The sequence below is a fragment of the Podarcis vaucheri genome (genome assembly GCF_965113315.1).
Source record: "Podarcis vaucheri genome assembly, chromosome: 3".
Lineage (NCBI taxonomy): Eukaryota > Metazoa > Chordata > Lepidosauria > Squamata > Lacertidae > Podarcis > Podarcis vaucheri.
Genome location: NC_138761.1, coordinates 51,441,750 through 51,461,466, shown reverse-complemented (window position 1 = coordinate 51,461,466; position 19,717 = coordinate 51,441,750). Strand labels below are relative to the sequence as shown.

The 19,717-nt window shown below is 42.7% G+C and overlaps 1 protein-coding gene across 2 annotated transcripts in view; it reads left to right on the top strand.

Moving 5' to 3' along the window:
• The window catches only part of SMOC2 (SPARC related modular calcium binding 2), a 135,274-nt gene that overhangs the window by 101,664 nt on the left and 13,893 nt on the right, over positions 1 to 19,717 (top strand). The gene's annotated exons all lie outside the window — the stretch shown is intronic.

Genomic DNA, 19,717 nt, shown 5'->3' with positions numbered 1-19,717 from the left:
GCTCTGTAAAGTACTCAGAACAATGTTAAATTAGACTTTGCTCATAGAAACAAAGGAAGTTGCCTTATAATGAGTCAGACCGTTGGTTCACCTAGACCTGTATTGTCTACATGGGTTGGCAGTGGTTGGCATTCAAGGGAAGTGATTTCCATTTTCCTGCTGCTCAGATTACCTAGCTCACTATTCTCTACACTGACTGGCAGTGGGTCTCCAGGGATTCAGACGATATTCATTTCAGTCCTTGATTTATTTAAGTGAAACATAAATGGTGAGCAGGCCTGGACTGACCTTCATTGGAAAATGCCAACCACGGTCCCAACTTCATCTGAAACATCTTACTACTGAATTTTGTAAGATGCCATGAGAAGCTGCCAAATTTCACACTTCCTTTCACCCTTCCTGATACTACTTTACCAGAAGCGTTCCCCTATTATAGCAGCAGTAATGTTGTAACCACATTCAGAATTTTTTTTTGCCAAAGGCATGATTAACAAAAGTTTTCCAACCTCTCTGTTCCTACCTGGTAATTTCTTTGGGGTTTAGGTTCTGAACTTTAGAAGGACAATGCTTGTTTAAATTCTACCCTTCTGGGCTTGCACTACAATTATTATCAGACCATTCCCTAACCACTGCTGCAACATGAACTCATAATTGCTATGAAGTGGTGAATGGAACATGTATCTGAGTTCTCCTTCATTTAAGTTGCTTACCCTTGGCAACCTCTGGCTTGTAAGTACTTGGTTATTGATGTTATTGTAGGACAATGTACCCACTAGTTACATACTTTCTATTTATATGTAACCTTTTATAAAATTGAGAGCATGAGCATCGTACCTATTACACAGATAGACCTTGAGGTTTTCCTGAGTAACTTATAAGAAGTGCCAAGTTCCTAATCACTCTTCAACCCCTGAGTGGTTTACTGCCTACCTACAAAAGCAGCAAGCATGAAATCATTTGTTCCAGGATAAGTTGCATCAAAGAGGTCACTAGATTAAATATCTCCCGACTGCAGCCAAAGGCTGCTAGGCTCATTGTTCCACCAGGGCAAAGCCTGGTCAAGTCAAGCTGAACTTGGAATGGCATAATAGTTTTGAAAACTCAGTTGTGAAAAATGCTTCTCTCTTCCTCTCCTTCTCATTCACTGTCCAATAATAGGATATAATCATTATGAAATCTTTCCCCCTGACTTCATAACTCTTAAGTCCTTCAGTCTGGGCAATTTCAGCATTAACATTTGCAGTCACTGGACATGCCAGTTTTACAATTTACTTTTCTGAGGAGAAGTCTGCACACATGATTTTATGGGCTTGATTCAGCCCTCCACTCCCCACAATTTACAAGGCACACCTCGGCACCAGCCACATAGAATGTGCCAACCACACTAAATATTTCTAATGAGGTCATCATTCTTCATTTAGGCATTGGTGAACGTATTTGCATACTTCACCAGTTGCTTACCAGAGAGATAAATAACAATTTAAATATATTATGTGATAGGCTAAATGAATTAACGTGCTCATGTCTTGCATATGAGTTTCCTGTAGGCATCTGTGAGGAAAAAATACTGGATTAAACAGGACTCTTGCTATAGTCTTAATTAGTGTTGGTCAAGGAGAATGCAAAATTCGGGGAGAATTATGTGTTTGTAACTTGCAGTGATGATTCCTTTATGAACAAAGGTTGCACTATGAACATGTAATTGTAACACTTATCTCTTCCGGGGATTGCCGACAACACTGCCTTGTGGCTATTGAGCATTCTTCCACTCCCTCCTCTGTGTGTGTGATTACAAGATGAGATATTAATGGTGCAATGCTAAGGCCCCCGGAATAGCATTGTAGGGGGTCATTGGATATATTGGACATCCCTCTCTGATGTTGGAGACAGGACTCAAATGTTGGAGATCTTACTGATGTAAGATCTCTCCCCCCCCCTCCCTGCTACTGCAGAAGTCTCCTATGCCCCAGCCCAACCAATGTCAGTGCCCATTGTCAGTAGGACCAATGTGGGGCTCCAGCAGGTGTCCTCTGGGGCTAGGGTCCCAGTCCTAAGAGATATAAGCCTCTTACCAAACACTCACAAACGAGGGCAGGATGGCAGGTGCAGTATATTCCAAACAAACTTAAGGTCAAGCCCATAAAATCAGTCTACGTCCAAAACAAGATTCAAAGGCAAAGTCAGGCAACATGCCAAGGTCCATACCACAGTGAGTTCAGGGAAGGTACCAAGAAGGGGAAACTAGAATAAGGAACAATGAGTGCAGACTGTGTTGTTTCCAACAACTGGGAGACTCAAGAAAATAATACTTTATATACTCTGGCCCAGTGTTAGAAACCAAGATATGCAAGCTAGGAGTTAAATGGCACCTTAAACTTAGGTTATGGGCACAACAACGGAATGTCTAGCTGCACTTTTTTAATAACAAGAATACAAAGCTGAAAATGAATCAACTGCAGCTAAAATATTATGTTCATTTTTCACATGGTCTAGTCCTTTCCCCACCCCTCTGATATTCTCAAGGGGGCCTCTTCTCCAGTCTTCAGGAAGTAGCTGGAAGTGGGGATGCAGAAAAAGGTCCTCCTTTCCTTCCACTCTGCAGTTGTAATCTGAAACCTTGGGTACAGTACTGTGCCCAGAGCTCAGAAACTGCTCACGCTAATGAAATTTTCTGTTGCAAAATGCACCTAGAACAATGGGAGTTTCAAACACTGCTCTGGCCTCCTAGTCCACACTCTTAACTATAGCTCCAGCTCCTACTCTGACATCTTCAGGGGTTCTTCAGCAGGTCTCCCCCTGCAGAGCCCCTTAAGAAAATTCTCAGCACCAGTTCTGACCTGTGAAGTTCCTAGTTTGTTCTCTGAGAACTCAGTATCTGGTACCAAGTCGGGGCTAAGCAGGAGAGCCAAAGGGAAGATGTGTTGGGACAGTTTGGGAGAGTACCAGGGAAATCTGGGAAACGGTTGGAAGCCAAAGAACCCAAAGTTGTCCTAGTCCTCTGATATGCCCACAAACAGGGGATAAATTTAGACATGCCCCATAGTTTCTCAGCTGCAATCCTAACTCATTTACTTGGGATTAAACCCCACTGAATTCAGTAGGACTTAGTTCTGAGTCAACCTGGGTAGGAGGTTGCTGTCAATCTCTCTTCCCCCCTTTCCTCCCATTGTTTTCAGCAGAAGCAGTTTTAGGGTAGTGAACCAGTTTGGCCTCACAGGGTGATGTCAGCACAGGGGGCACTGCAACAATGATGCCGAATGGAACACAAGAGGGAGGGCTCCAGTTTTTTAGTATCACACAGGGTGGTGATGAAATTTGAGGGCCCAAAGTTTGCCCCTGTTTCCAGTGGAAGCAACGGGAACCTTTTCCTAAGCCTTGTGGCCACATGGGAAAAAATAGCTTTGTCCAGAACATGACTGCAGAATGAAGGGATTAATATAAATTTTGTGAATAGATACTTACATTCTAGCAGAGGTGACAAACGCATAACAAAAACTGCATTATAAGTTATAAGAAGAAATTATATCACCAAATTACAGAATCTAACCTTTGCTAGTCACGCCGTTGAGAATGCTTCATAACATAGTTGAGAATGTGTTCATTTGACATGCTACAATTTCCATCCTAGTCCAAACGGGAAGGCTAATATTGCTTGCATAGCAGGGACCTGAGTCCTGAGTGGCAGCCAGACTTGAAATCCACAAGAATCTGCCTGAATATTTCACTTGCTTTTAAAGTCATTAAGTATGTGCTATTTCCGAGTGTAACAGAGCATCTGCTTGAGCCTTTGAACGTCAGAGCGACTGCTTCCTTGTCACGTTGCACATTTTTTCCTCCCTGTTAAGATGTGTGAAAGTAAGAGGATTACATCTTTTATGATGCAACCAATTAGTTACAACCAGCGAACAATCACATGTTTAAATTACTGGTTGTGTTATGGAGTTTTAAGTATTACTTTTCATAGTTTCAAAAGAAAAAGCACACGTTTATTATGCAGGCGAGTTTGTATGCAAATGCTGTGGGCCTTAAAAGTTTCCCCTCGAGCCTGAGTTGACCTTCTTTGGAAATATTATGTATAGTATTAAATTCAGAGATTAGCAAGCTTAAAAGCTGGCTTTGCATGAATACTTGGGTGAAATTATCAATATATGAATTTTATTTCTATTTAGTAAGCAAATGAGGCTGAAAGCATAGATGGTGTCTTAGACTGTGAGGTGGGGAGGGGAAAGAACAAGCATCATTCCAACAGACGTGCTTGTTTTTTTCAGGCTGGATGCAATTAAACACATCAGATAAAGGCCTACTGTGCTATTAAACTAATGCACTAATAAAAAATGGTTTGCAGAAGTTTCTCTTCTCTGCAGCTGTATTCTTTTATGAGTTACCATGGGAAATGGAAGGGAGAAAAAGATGAATGCCTTTTTGTTCTTCTGTATTTATAGGGTAACCTCCTGAGCAAAAGAGGAATAAAAAGGGGTTTCCCATCCCTCTAAAAATTGGTGGTTCCAGAAAAGAAACCTAACTCATAGTTTTGTTCATGTTATCCCTATGACAACATTCATTGAACATTTTCCTGCATCTACATGGTTCCATTGATTTCAATGCAAAATATATAAACATATGTTTAACTCTCCTGTTGAAATTGGGGAACTCAAAAAACCCTCACTTTTGAAGTTGGGCCATGTCTATAGTTAATATCTGGCAAAGGATCCATAAAGTGCTTAAAGTAACATATCCAAAAAGTATTTATTATTCATCATGTATAAATATACTACCATTAAGAACACAAGCAATCTCCTGGCCAAAGATTGTTCTCAACCGTGGCCAACCATACACCTGTGGGAAGCATGCTAGTAACACATAAATGCAGAACTGACTGAATAGCATTCATTTCCATGTTTCACCTATGGCAGCTTACATCAGCTAAATTAGCAACTTACAGCAAGTCAGTCCAACAAATGATACCATAAAAAAGGACACACTAGCCAAGCCTTACAGTAGCAAGAATGCAGGCCAGGATACATTCTGGCAGCTCATCAGTGATGGGAATTAAGTATGTCAAGTGCTCAGGGTTTCAAAATTCATCCCTTCTATTCAACAGCTGTCAAAATTGGTCAGCTGTGTTGCTGTGTGTATGTATATGTATGTATGTATGTATATTTTCTAGGCAAGTTCCTTGAGAAAGCCATTCTTCTCAGAACTTTCTCATTGACTTCATAAGGCACAAGGCCTATAAGATCCTAGTGCATATGCAGGGTTATAGACTAAATTTAATGCAGCTGTTTAATTGAGCACTTTTAGTAGTTGACGAATCCCATATCTATAAAGCACTAATAGAGATTTCTCTCTGAAGTACAAGAGTATACCTGCAAATCTTTGAAAGGGCATTTTTTTCCACATTAGGGATAGGAGAGGAAATGATGAGAAATGGCTCCAGAGTACCATTTAATATAATGAGGTCTTGGATTCCTTTCAACCACAGTGCCCTTGGCATGGTTTTCCAGGGAGCAATACTGTGTGTCAGCTCATGAGGAATGGCCAAAGACTGCCAAAGATCCTTGGTTGTCAGTAGTCAATTTCCTGAAGGCCCATTGTATTTCCATTTCATTGGTGGTTTTTAATGAATAGGATCTAGGATTTCAGGACAAATAACTTTTGTTTTTCTTACGCACTGTGTTTGTTCATAGTTACTTGCAAAAAGTATTTCTATAGTGAAATCTAAAAATGCCTATGGATGCTAAAAGGGGAGGGTACAAAGTATGTGTGTGTATTTTTTTTTTGTAAAGAAAGTAAATCTGGTCATTATATAATTTGATACCTGGTTGCTAGTTTTCCTCTTCCCTCCCTATACCTTTTTCTTTTGTGATATGTCTTTCACAATTGCAGGGCTGGTGTTATTTTTTAAATCTGTATATAGCAACTAGAAAATGCTAGGCACTATATAAATTAACATCAATTGGTTTCGGTTTTGTTTGGTTGGTTTTGTCAAAGGAATTTAGTTGTTTAAAATAATAATAATAACAACAACAACAACAGTAATGACAACTCTCCTGCCCGCAATTATTAGTCATTTGGGTGAAGGAAGAATTGGTGTCCTAGAAGGAAAAAATGAGCCAACTGCCTTCCATCTTATGAAAGCTTCTGTGCCTGTATGCAGTTCTCTCTTGCCAGGGTGGGCAGACAAATGGGCATTTGCAAGCCTGACTTTAAAATATTGTGTGGGACATTTCCTACCATTACGCAGAGTGAGGAGGGTGTCTTGGGTGACAGATAGGAAATGGGAACAGCAGCAAAACACACACACACCCCCAGGTTGTGGATATGGAAACTCATGAGACCAAAAATTAAGATGACTCCAGAGCTGAGAGGGTGCAGTAGGGAGTCCCGCCACAATGATGTAGAATGGAAGGTGAGAGGGAAGGGAGGAGGGCACCAAATTTTGGCTTCGCACAGTGTGCCGCTGAAATTTGAAAGCTCAAAGTCTGCCGCTGACCCCATCAAATGCAGTGAGACTTGTGTATGACTGTGCTGTAAATGAATTAGTGTCTACAACCTATTGCTAAGCTCCAAAGATAATAGAAATCTACATTAGCCAGAAATCCACTGCACGTGTAAAGGCAACCTTGCCTTCATTTGCACTGAGAGTTCCTGAAAGTTCTTCAAATGCCCTAGTTTGCCAGTAAAAACTTAAGCCAACTGGCTCTGAGCCAGATCCTGCCAAGCAGGCAGATTATTTTGCATACTTGTGTTTAGTGAGGTGGTGCCGGTTTCTGCTGGTGGCACCATAATCTGAAGTCTCACGAACTCTCCTTCTCCATGGTTGGTCCTCTTGTTGAAATCTATTTATCAAAATGTTCTGAAAAGCTCAACAATAGGGTGTCCTGAAGGAAGAGGAGAAACGTCTTGAAAAGGGAAACATCAGAAACATTCAGGAATGTTTCCTTGTACGTTGGCAAAAAACTTGCATTTCTAGTTGAAAAATAAACTAGTTGTTTGGTGCCACCTATACTTAATATTTTATAACCCTCGGAGTATGTGGCCATTTCTCGGGGTGGGGGGATAGCATGCCAATTACTCAAAAAGACTGAAAGGGCAATTCTAGGTGATCAATATTATATGCGCATATATACATAAAGCGACATAAAATACTTAACACCTAAAGAGTGATGCACTATAATCAATGCAGTCTGCATCAGATAAACCCCGTGTAAATGGGAGAGAGTGAAGCAGGCGTCAGAAGCAATGTACAAAAGGAGTTCACTTAATTGCAATGGGTAAGGTGTTCCACAACCTAAGCCCAGGCATGCAAAATGCCCTCTGCCTTGTAGAAGCAAGGGAAGCATCATGTGGAACCCTTAATAATGACTCTTCAGGTGCATGTAAAAATCAGGCAGGCCTGTGGCCTTTCCACTCGAAAATGCCAGTTTTTGCAGCTGGCGCTAGCTCTGTACTACTGCCCTTTTGCCCTCGCCCATGAGAGGGAGCTGTGCTCACCTTGAACTGGGGCTGCTCTAATTCAAGCACAGATGTGCACCTATTCAACCCTCCTGTATCACAGCTACATGCTGCTCACTAGTGCTCAGCATATTGTATTTCCCACTTCTATGGTGATGTGCAGCATATATTGCTCACGTTCCAGTGCTGGCATTGCCAGTCAAAAGGACCTCAGGGAGAGACCTCAGTCTGATACCTTGAAGAGGCACCATCAGTCAGACCCAGTATAAAGTTGCTTTGTTATGTTGAAACTTAAGTGCACGTCTCCCTCCTTAGCCCCTGCCTGGACTAAACCCAACTTGCTAGGCATTAATTTACAGCTGATCAGGCAGCTTCGACAAAGCTTTCCATTTCATGCCATCTGCCACATCAATGCAAGAACAAAAGTCTAGAAATAAGGAGCAATGTATCACTGACACCAAACAGCAATAGGCACTCAACTTTTCCGTACAATTTTTTTTTTAATATTGAAATGTTTGATAAAATCAGTGCCTTCACTGATGAATTTACATGGAAATGAATTTATGCAACAACCCATTTAAAACTGGCTATTGTCACACAAACAATCTGTGCAGCCAAAGAGGCTTCATGAGGGCCGAAAGGCATTTAGGGTAGGGTTGCCATATGTCCAGCTTTTCCTGGACATGTCCTGGTTTTGGGGGCCAGTATGCCCATCTTGGCATATATATTTTTTTAAATGAAATGTCTGTTTTTTTGGGGGGTATTATTATTGGGGGTGTATTATTATTGGGGGGGTGTTAGGGGCATGCGCATACCACCGAAGGGTGGGAGAGGGCAGGCTCTCTTCAGAGTCAGCCACTCTCTGCTGCCTTCATGTGCTGCATCTGTGCCCCGGAAACAGAAGTGCCACAGCAGAGTCTGGAGTGCCGCCGCCCCTTTCCAGTGCCCACTCCTGGCTGTGCTATCTCCCTGGACCCTGTTTGCATGAGGCTCCAAATTGCTGGTGCCGGGGGTGACTCGGGGCCGCTGAGCAGCTAGGCAATGGAGCCACCTCTCCCATTCAGGCCTTTGGCCTCCAAGTGGCCAGTGGCATGGTCGTATACAGGATCAGGCCCAGGCAGTGAGGCTCATCTCTCCGTGGCCTCTCTGGTCCTGCCTGGCCTTTCCTAGCAGCAGTGGCAGCTGCCCCCAACAGCTGCTCAAGCCGTGTTGGATGGGATGTGGCTGGTGGTTGCAGCAGCAGCAGCAGCAGTTCCATGGCCTCTCTAGTCCTGCCTGCAGCTTCCTCTTTGACGTGGCTTCAGCAGCCATTTGGGGTCACTGCTACTGCTGGGGAAGGCCCAAGGAGGATCAGAGAGACTCCCTGCCCTGGCCTGATCCTGGATATGACCTTGCTGGTGGCCAGTTAGAGGCCGAAGGCCTGAAAAGGAGCCCATAGTGGAGCCCGTTCAGTGGCCTGGAGTCACCCCCAGCACCAGCAAGCAGGAGCCTCTGTGGGAAGGGTAGGTCTGTCAATATGGCCACCCTAAGAGAGGGGAGGGATGGAAGGGGAGAGCAGGCGGGTGAGGAAGGGGTTAGTGGCAGGGAGGGGGCTAGCGATGGAGATGTGGGGTGATGGTAGGGGGCAGGTCCGTCTTACCCATAGAGGCTAGTGGCACAGGGAGCCACAACGCCAATTCCTGGAGGGCGCCAGGCAAGAGTCCGGGGAACACCAAACGAGCGCACTGAGTGAGCGAGGGTGCGTGCAGTGCTCCCGCTGAGTGTTGGCTCAGTTTTTTCCCTTTTAGCCTGCAAACGCCGAATTCTGCGGGGCGCCAGAAGGCTAAAAGGGAAAAAACCGAGCCAGCAGGAGCGGCACACACGCCCTCGCTCGCTCAGAGCAGTCCTGCTCGCTCAGTGTGCTGCCTGCCATGGCCATCGTGGCACGAAGCAGCCAGCTGAGCCGGGAGGCGCCGCGTCCAGCCTCCACCTCTTCCTCACCAGAGGAGCCACCCCCCAGCCGCTGCCTGCCTCCTCCAGCCCTAAAAAAGGTTGAAAACTCTGGGAAAGGGGGGGCAGAGTGATCTTTGCACCACGGCGCCGGATATGCTTAAATTGGGTTTGTGCCCTTCAGAATGTGGCAACCCTTATTTAGGGTGACTTGTGAGTTATTCCTGTTTCTGCTTCTGGCCAGCTCCTATTGCTCGTCTTTTCCATTTGTTTATTTATTAATAACCAGGTAAATAACCTGTCATGATGTTGGCTAAGTACAGCAGTCACTGAGCCCCATCCTAAATGCTCCTCGATGGGTGTAGCAGGGTTTGCCTCTTCCACTCAGCAGCCCTCTCTTTTCTGCACCATTCAAACTGAGTTGTTAAGCAGAGGCTTGACAACCATATGTCAGGAGTGCTCTGATGGTGTTTCCTGCTTGGCAGGGGGTTGGACTCGATGGCCCTTGTGGTCTATTCCAACTCTATGATTCTATGATAAGCTCACTCTCTTAAGCAGGTGCCCAGCTTGAATTCCTGGATCGATGGAAACCATACAGGAGCAGTCCTTGTAAGGTCTAGAAACTGCTTTAAAAGGAAAGGGGGGGGCAACCTAGAGCTGCTTTGGAAAAATATGCTCCATTGTGGAGCTAGCATTTCTAGTGTTTATAAAACCAAAACTTGCTGTTGGTTTCAAGTCGTGTTTACTTTTGAAGGTCATTAATTTCCCAGAGACAGACAGGTAGATTGATGAAACCAAGGTCATTTGGGAAGAACGAGTGTGCTGGGAGATTAAAAACTCGCCACTTACTCCACAGTGAAAACCTTGTTTTGTAGAATTCCTCAGCTGCCTGGGCTCTGGCCTTGGAGATTTTTGCAGGCACTTGGGTGAATGCTTCATTGTTGCTAACTTGCGTCCATCTGTAACTGTGGGGTGTCATGGGGCAGACTTCACTTAATAGTCACTTCTTGTTAAAGGCTGGAGCTGGGAGAGGGAATGCAAGCAGATGCCCAATGGTCAAATTCTCTTAAGGGTGGAAACGGTGAGGGAGGATGTAGCTCTCGCAAAACACTCCTGCAAAGCAGAGAATAGAACCCAATGTACTTTTTTTCCACACACAACGCCCCCCCAAAAAACACAGAGAAGCATATATTTCTTACCACAATATTTTCATTCAAATGAATGTGTCCATTTAAAATGAGAGTATTATGGTAAGAAATGAATGCATTTCTTCATTTCTTTTTAAACTGAGCCAAGGACACTCGTTTTCACATAAAAACTGTGGTGTTTTGAATCTGGGTTTATGAACCTGAACAAAATGATTGACCAAGGAGAGTAGGGGTCGGCTGTGGAGTGAAGACACTTTAGTCCTGTACTAATAATTAAACAGAAATTGTTTAACACTTTCCCCCAGACCACTGAGTGCATCCTTGAAAAAAGAAAGAGGCCCCAAATCCATTCATTTTAATACTATCTAGCTTGTGGAAAGAGATTCCTGTTAGAAAAACACTATCAGTCAAAATCTAAAGGCACAATCCAATACATTTTTACTTGGAAGTTAGTCCTACTGTGTTCAGTGCAACTTGGGTTGCAATCCTTGCATACTTAAACTGGAACTAATAGACCTTGATATTAGAGGCACTGTTCTCTAATATCATGCCACTAAATGTCCCAGAGAACTACCTGGCTCAGTGGTTGACCTTACACCCAACAATGCAGACATCTCTCCTTAGGGTTTTGTGGATCTCAGGTGAGATGATCTGCTGTACCTTGTAGGGCTAAATAACTGGTAGATTGTCTCTTTGCATATTGCTGGGACTTATTTCTTGTGACTCATTTTTGAAAGAATTCACTTCTGTCTTCTGGGACAGCCCACCTGAAAGAGAAGATTCCTTCCTCTATGCTTTCCTTGTTCAGTTCGACACACTCATCCTACTGCACGCTGCATTTCTATCTTTCCATTCCTCCCCCCAATCCCCTATTTTCCCCCATTGCCTCCTAACCCTCTCACCCAAGCAATGCTGGGAACTTCTCATAAAGTTCATGTCTCAGAGGCAGAGGGCTGGTTCATATACTTAACAGCTCTAGTGATTCCATATGTTACCCTACACCCCACTGTTCATATGACTGAAGGTGGAAGGATTGTACAGATCAGATATACACTTCAGATCATGGGTTGTTTCTTATGTGGGGGGAGCAAGTCCCTTTGTTGCTTAGAGACCAAGAAAACAGGCCTGATCTGGAAATCCTTACGGAGCAATACCTTGCTATATGATGGTTTTGGCCTATTCAGTGTTCTGGTGGCTTTTACGTGCAGCAGGTATGGCTTGGCATATTTCCATGTCCAACCATTCCCTTCTGGACATAACTCATTAATGGCATGCAAGCTGAGCCATAGGTACATGCGCATAAACAGACACACATGATTTCTTATTTGACTTTTACTGACCCATCCCTTTTACCAAACATAATTTGCTGTATTTCTGTCTCCCGCCACACTATCCAAGTTGCAGCACAACAAAGTGAGATGGATTTTCTCTGTCTCTGTTTTGTGGAGAGACTCACAGAGACGTTTCTAGAAGGAATACTCTTAGGAACGTTTGATAATTGCCATTGTAAGGGCTTTTTTTCAGCCAGAACTCACCGGAACTCAGTTCCGGCACCTCTCAGGTAGACGCCATTGCCATTATAAGAGAACAAGAGAGGCATTCATGGTGAGTTCCAGCACCTCTTTTTCTAATAAAATAGAAATGTAAAATGGCCATTGTTATAGGCCAGAATATGTGAAGTAGGCAGCCCTGCTTCCTTCTACAACTTGACTGTGAGGCATGGAGTCAGGGAAGAAGCTGCAGCTATCTTGGAAGCCATGGAGCTACACCTTGATGGTCAAGAGCATACTGCAAAGTAGAGTGGAAATTTTCCAGCAGAAGGTTCTAGGCTTTATATCTGATGGCTATTCTGCAACCCAAAGATAAAGCTATCAATGGCTAGACATGATGGATAACCTTTGCCTCCATCACTGGTAGTAATGCTTCTGAATACCAGCCACTGGAAGCCGCAGGAAGGGAGAGTGTTCTTGAGTTCAAATCCTCTTTGCTGGTTTCCTGCAGGCCACTTTGAGAACAGGATGTTGGACTAGATGAGCCATTGGCCTGATCTAGCAGGCTCTTCTTGTGTTCTTGTCCGCTTGATTGCAAAGAATGCATGGGCGGCATCAGTGAATTTGAGACACTCACCACCTTGTGCTCAATTAACCTAACATCCAACGTTGTGGCTCTCTGGAGAAACCATCCAACTAATCCATAATGGGTTGCTATCATGTAACTGGATCTCGATGCTGTAAGTGGACCCAAGACTATTAGTAATCAAACTGCACTCAGTAAAGTAGTTTATATGAAGTCTGCTGCACTCCATCCTTTCTGGCAGACACTTTAGAACCATAATTACCATCATCTCTCTCTTTAATACAATCATTGTGCTTCTGTCATTGCAGGATATTCTAGAAGCTAAGGAGGGACTGCTCATTTCCTAGATACTTACTGTGCAGTGCACAAATTAAGGACAGTGTCAGATGTACGTCTCAATTTCCCTACTTCTTGTGGGTTTAACAGAGACTCTTAAAGCTACTCGAGCATTAGCTTATTGTGGTTTAATAAAGTACACTATATTATATTTGGCTCAAGGGACCCATTCCACACAGATGCCAATTTCCAAAGGCAGGTTTGAAAGCACAGCCCAGTTACACAGACCTCTCTGTTAGTGGCTTAGAGGAGCGATTCAGATGCGGGTGGATCGGCAGTTTTAATAAAAATAACTCCTGCCTGGTAATTATGGCCCCACTTGCACGAGGTGCTGAAGTACCCTCAGCAAGAAATTCCACAAAGCCTTCCCAAGGGAACTGGGGGATATTAAGTATCCTGCAAATTTTCTCCACTGAGGGCAGTGATATGAGGGGGCGGGCAAGAATCATAAAGGCACTTCACTGAACAATTATAGGGTTGTGGTTTTTCTTCTTCTTGGTGGTAGCTATTTCACAGCTTCTTATCAACCACCCAATGAGGATGGCAATTCACAGTGGTTAGTGCCAGCCTCTCACTTTTTGTGGAAGACGTGGAAAGGCCATGTCAATATCAACCCACAGCCAGCCTATATAGGGATACATTTTTGTCATGCTAGGTTCCATTCCACGGTGGTAAAGTAATGTCCCCTCCAGCTATCATTGTAGTGCAGTTTCTGTCAGCGTTTCCATTTATAAACCTCTATTTTAAGCACTGTTGTAAATGCATACTTTGGGTTGCAATTCAGTCCGTAATATATTTGACCAGCTTTAGTTTTTTTTTATTATTATTATTATGTTAAACTCCTATGAACGATGGGAAAAGGCTGCCTTCCCAATTTTAGCATTTGCCAGCTATGGCCCAGAGGCCTGACCTACTCAATGGACACGTTTTGTGGTGGTTTCTCTTGAAGAGCACCACTGTGCCCATCTTCATCCTGTGCCACATGGCAATCTGCTTTTTAGAACAAAGTGACAGGGGAAATAGAGCAGGTGAGCAGAAGCACATTCTACAATTGAAGAATTGTAGACTGGATTTTCATAAGTCTTCAGCCCTCTCCTGATGTAGTAGTAGTAGTAGTAGTAGTAGTAGTAGTAGTAGTAATATATTTATACTCTGCCCATCTGGCTGGGTTTCCCTAGTCACTCTGGGCAGCTTCCAAAAGAATATTAAAGACACGATAGAACATCAAACATTTAAAACTTTCCTAGACAGATGTCTTCTAAAAGTCAGATAGTTGTCTATTTCCTTGACATCTGATGGGAGGGCGTTCCACAGTGCGGGCGCCACTACCAAGAAGGCCATCTGCCTGGTTCCCTGTAAACTCACTTCTAGCTGTGCTGGAACTGCCAGAAGGCCCTTGGTGCTGGATCTCAGTGTCTGGGCTGAACGATGGGGGTGGAGGCACTCCTTCGCGTATACAGTTACTAAACAGGAGCAATAAACATGGAACAATAGAACTCCCTGCTCCTCTCTCTGGCATGCACTGTGCCCTACAGAAATCTGGAAACCCCGGAATAGAGTTTGGGGGTCTGCAAGGAGAGAAGAGTGGGGAAGTTCCTTGTGCATGACTCCTTGCACTGACAGAACAAGTTACTTAGTCCTGCACTGGATGCAACACCATATTTGTAACTTATTTTTAAAAGCCTTCAAAACTTAATAACAGAAACAAAATTCTTCACAAATGCTAATGTCTTTTCTTAAGCAAAATTCAAAGATAAAATACAAACTTAGGTAAATTACAGAGACAATTAGATATTCACAGTGATGAGGCATTTTATAAGACTTCATCAATTTTTGTTGTGGATAATACCGAATTAGTAAATTTCAGTTGAGTAAGAGAAGTGTAGCTTGGCAAAAAAAAAAAAGTAATAAAAGAATGTGCTTACAGTGGTTCCAGTCCTCACTATTTTACTAGTGCTCCAGACCTGAGCACCAAATAACAAGTGAAGTGCTTCAGGAACTATTAGAGCAACATAAGTCAAACTATTTATGGAAAGGTAGATGATTGCCAGTGCTCGTGGTAGTCTTAAACCTAATAAATTTTTCCTCCAGTTGCTGTTGGCAGAAAAATAAATGACCAAATATTTGAATGAGTCGGTCTGATCAATTGAGTGGCCATCTATCATCTAGCTATAACTTTGAAATTTATGTCTGAAAAACCGTAATCTTCATTTTTGACATCATTAATGGCTAGATGTTCCGCCAAAGGGTAATTGCTTAAAAAAATAAAAAATAGTAGTCTAGGTCTTCGTAACCCTAATCAATGCTGTGCCAATAGGATTCTGTCATCTGCATACAGCAGAATTATTGTTCTTGGGTAAGAGGCACTTCCTCTTCATTGAAACCATGCCACCAATGTAGAGCTTGACAAAAAGAGAAGCCAGAAGATGCCCTTACCAGACTATTTATTGGACCAGTAATTTAAGCACTGGAATTAATGCAATTTTGGACCTCTGTGTTACAATTTCCTACCTAGCAATAGATGCTTACCTTTGTTTGTTATCCCCAATTTCTGTCACGAGTAGTCTCAATTAATATGATGGACAGCTACCTAAAAATTGGCAGAGGAGGCAAAAAGAAATTGCTTCCCACCTTCAGTTTTATATCTCTGGATGCTTCCTCATTCAGCAGAGCATTGTCCATTTTCCCTTGACACCCCAGTTGCTTGGCATTTGCTGTCTCTGCACCATACTTTGTCGGTAAGTATTTAAGCATTTTCTGAAAATGAAATTCTCTTTTCCTGAGCCAATTTAAACCTTAAACTCAGCCTCTAATATTTAACCTGAAACTTTTCCTGGTCAAACAGTTATATGGGATCATAAGTATTAAACATTTTCAGGTGGCTTTTCTAGGTTTTGTAGGGAACGAGTTCATTTTTAAGAAGAAGGTTTATCCAGAATATGAACACTCTTTTATTTGGCTATTTTTATGCTGTGATACTATACCTTGGAGGAAGCTTCTTTGAACCCAATGAGCCTTACTTCTGAATAGATGTGTATATTGTGTTGTCAAACTTTTAACAATGCAATCCCATGCATGTCTACTCAGAAGTAATCCCCACTGGCTCCTTTTCCTCTTATGGAAAAACATTCACCTGTGTGGGGCTGCACCTGAAATCTTAAAAATAAAATAAAAAATATCACCGTTTTACTGATTTTATGATGCTCATACATTTATGAAAGTGCAGTTTATAAATATTTCAATAAATAAATAAGCAATCTGATCCACACTTTCAAAGGCTCTCCCTTCTAGGACAGAGAAGAGCAGACACACACAGTCTACCCCAATAGATCACCCTGCTCCCAGCCTGACTTCCAAATGTTCTCTTCAACCATTGTGATTGCTCACCCCTCGCCCACCAAACAGCTGAGAAGAGTGCAATTTACAATAAATCCCGCCTGCTGGCCGACAGCAAAATTTGTAGGGACACATGAAAACATGAGTTAGAGGTTTCTCAGTGTACACACGCACACACACACCTTGGTGCTGATAGGTAGCCTATGGGTTGCACAGCCCATTTGACACTGGAGAACTTTATGCTATTTAGCTCCTTGCTGAGGTGAAGTGTTTGTGTATATCCTTGTCACACGAGGTATGCATTCATTGGCCTAATTTCTCCATGGTTCATTTTGTGTTTGAATGGAAAACATACTTGTGGGCAAAACTATTTCTAAAGTAAACACTTAATTCTGTGTTACATCTTTGAACCTGCAGGCTAACATCGTGTGGTTTCAACTTCAACCCTTTACAAGAAATTATTAATGTAATCTGTCAAAGCCACACAATATAGGTGGCTGTTCCAAAAAGAAAGAAAGAGAGAAAGAGAGAGAGAGAGAGAGAAGCTGAGGCATGAAAGTTTTGCTCGAAACATTCCTTGACAAGCTCTCCCGCTGCCCTTTTTCTTGCCTGCATAGAGGAATTCACTGAGGGTGAATTATTCCTGACATCCAGCTAGACCTTCCTCAGGTCAACCATTTTATTCCCAAGTCTGTTGAAATTAAGCGCAGCACGAAGCTCAGGAGAATTTTTCAGGGTTTGATAACACCTGTGTGGAACAGAGATTCCACTGTGCAAACGTTAAAGCACACTTACTCACCAACACTGTAAGTCGGGGAAGTCAAACATTCACCCTGTGCTTGCTCTAAAAGCTTGGCCTTTCTGTGCTTTCACATCAGGTTAAGCAACAGAGTTATAAAATTCACAGTGACAAGTTCGGTGTTTTGCTTGAATATCAGGCTTCCCTCCCCCCCATAAAGAGAGTTCTGTTACTTAAATACCATCTCAGTTTTATGTGACAGGCGTTTTCAGGAAACCATAGATAATTCAGTGGAAAGTTCCCTGTCATTCTGAGGTGCATTTTATTTATTGATTTGGTCAAAATAGGAAGACTGCTGTATAAGAAACCTGATCCTAAAGCCACAGGCAGGGTCTCTATGCTGATATAGCGCACCCACCCTGGGATCAACATATAGGGATTCTTGTGAAATTTGACCTCTAGGAATTCTATAAGGAATTACCTGGTTCATAAATCTCATTCCCAGGTGAGGATCCAAATCTTGGCTATTTACAGGATTTTACGCTCTTTCCTAAAGTCGCAACACGACTCAGGGTTTAAATTATTAAAATATGGATTAGAATGCAAATTTTGTGAAAACACACACACTTAAACACATGTTTTAAGATGGGTTTTTTTAAAATAGCAAAATACAGATTGATGCAGAAAGAGGATTAATCAGAACTGTGGTAAAAACTTGTGAAAGTGATATTGACACCGTGATCAAGCAAAGCACTTTCATAATGAAAACCGATAGCCTTTAATTTCATTTTGAGAGCAGTTATGATGTTTTCAATGCACTTCATGTGCTTCATCTCAAGGATAATGATACAGAACACAGAGATGCTGGAATAGATCCCCAAAAGCAGTTTAAGCCTGCAGTTCAGTATTAGTCCAACAATGTTACACACAGCTGGGACGAGGCGGGGTGAGGAGCAAATGGGGTGGGGGGGTAGAAATTGAGCGGGAAAGTAGTGGGCAGGGGAGGGATCAAGCAGCTTCTCCTCCCTCCAGTCTTGTGTTATGAATTTTTCACTTGTGGCAATGCAATCCTTTTTTTTTTTTTAAATCATTTTCATTAAATTTTCCACTTTAACAATCCAATCAAATCACATTAAATATTCCAGATTATACATATGCATATCAAATAATCTGAATATTCTGCCAAATTATAAATTTTTAATAGGACTTCCCATGCTTCAAGTTCAGAGGGTTCTGATCATCTCACACTTCTACTGCTTTTCATAGTCACTTCCGATGGTTGTGGCAGTGCAATCCTATGTGCACAAGTAAGTCCCTGTGAGTTCAGCTAATGTCCTTGGGAATCCTACTATCTTCCATTCTGTGAACAGGACCAAGCCAGTATAGATGTTGATGAGACAGGAGTCTAAACATGCTGGGAATGTGGGTTTGGGAGAGCACATCACTATTTGAGATTCTGTCCTGCCATGTGATACCCAAAATCTTCCTGACACAGCACATGTGGAAGGTGTTGAGGCATCACTCCTGGCAGTTGTAAGTTGCCCACAACTCACTTCCATAAAGCAGTGTGCTCAACACACAAGCCTAGTAGACTTTCATCTTGGTACTGGACATTAGCATCACATTCTTCCATACCCTTTTGGAAAGACAAGCCATTGCTGTAGCTGCCTTGACATGGCACTTGTCCAGCTCAGCATCAATGGAGAGATTGCTGGTTATGGTGGAACCCTAGAAAACAAAATTGTCTACCACCTCAAGCATGTGATCACCAGTGCTGATGTGTGGAGTGTTGGTGATTTGCTGACCCAAGATGTTGGTCTTTGTAACGCTGGTGGTAAGGCCAAACTCTCTGCTGGCTTGGACAGTTGGTGAGTCTCCATAGAACTTCATTGGAGTATGCTGTCAAGGCTGTGTCATCTGCAAACAGCATCTCTCGAATAAGGAATGACAAAGTCCAATTTCCATTGCCACACCCTACTGTAGCTTCATCGATTCCTCTCTTAATAATTCCTGATCTACACAATCTGGAAATATTTAAATTGCCCAGCGACTCAGTAAACACCCCAGAGCAGAAGGAAGGAAACAATATCCTTCTGTCCTCTTTAAAAATGATCTATATATCAGGGGGTGGGGGTGGGAATATTCGCAAGACTTTCCAAAGCTTGACCAAACATCAGAAAGTTCTGGCTCATTCCCATATTTTATTTCTTGCATATTACCAGATGTGAAATGATTAGGAACTAGACTTGTCTGGTTTACATTTGTGCCTATGATATAAAAAAAATATCTATGGTTTCAGTTGTGTTCACAGAAATGTCAGGACTCACAGGCGTCGGGTTAATGTGGCATCATGATCTCAGAAGAAGGAGAGGGAGAAACTGCTAGATTTACTCTAGGCAATTAAAAAAAAAAAACCCTTTTCAGATTTTTAAAGGGTTAACATGGGGGTGGGATAGTACTCACTTTTAACAATAACCCCTTGACTATGTTTCTTCAAATAGTCTCAGCAATTTGCTTGAGGCTCTAAGTGATTCCGATAAGTACTGTTGTCTTTTCACATACTTGCCTTTTCACACACTGATTTCTGTTGATCTATCTTCAACCTGTCACTGTCAACTCCAAGGCAGCCTTCACCAATCCGATGCCCTCCAGAAGTTTTGGACTACATCTTCTGCCCGCCTCAGCAGGCCCTGTCTGC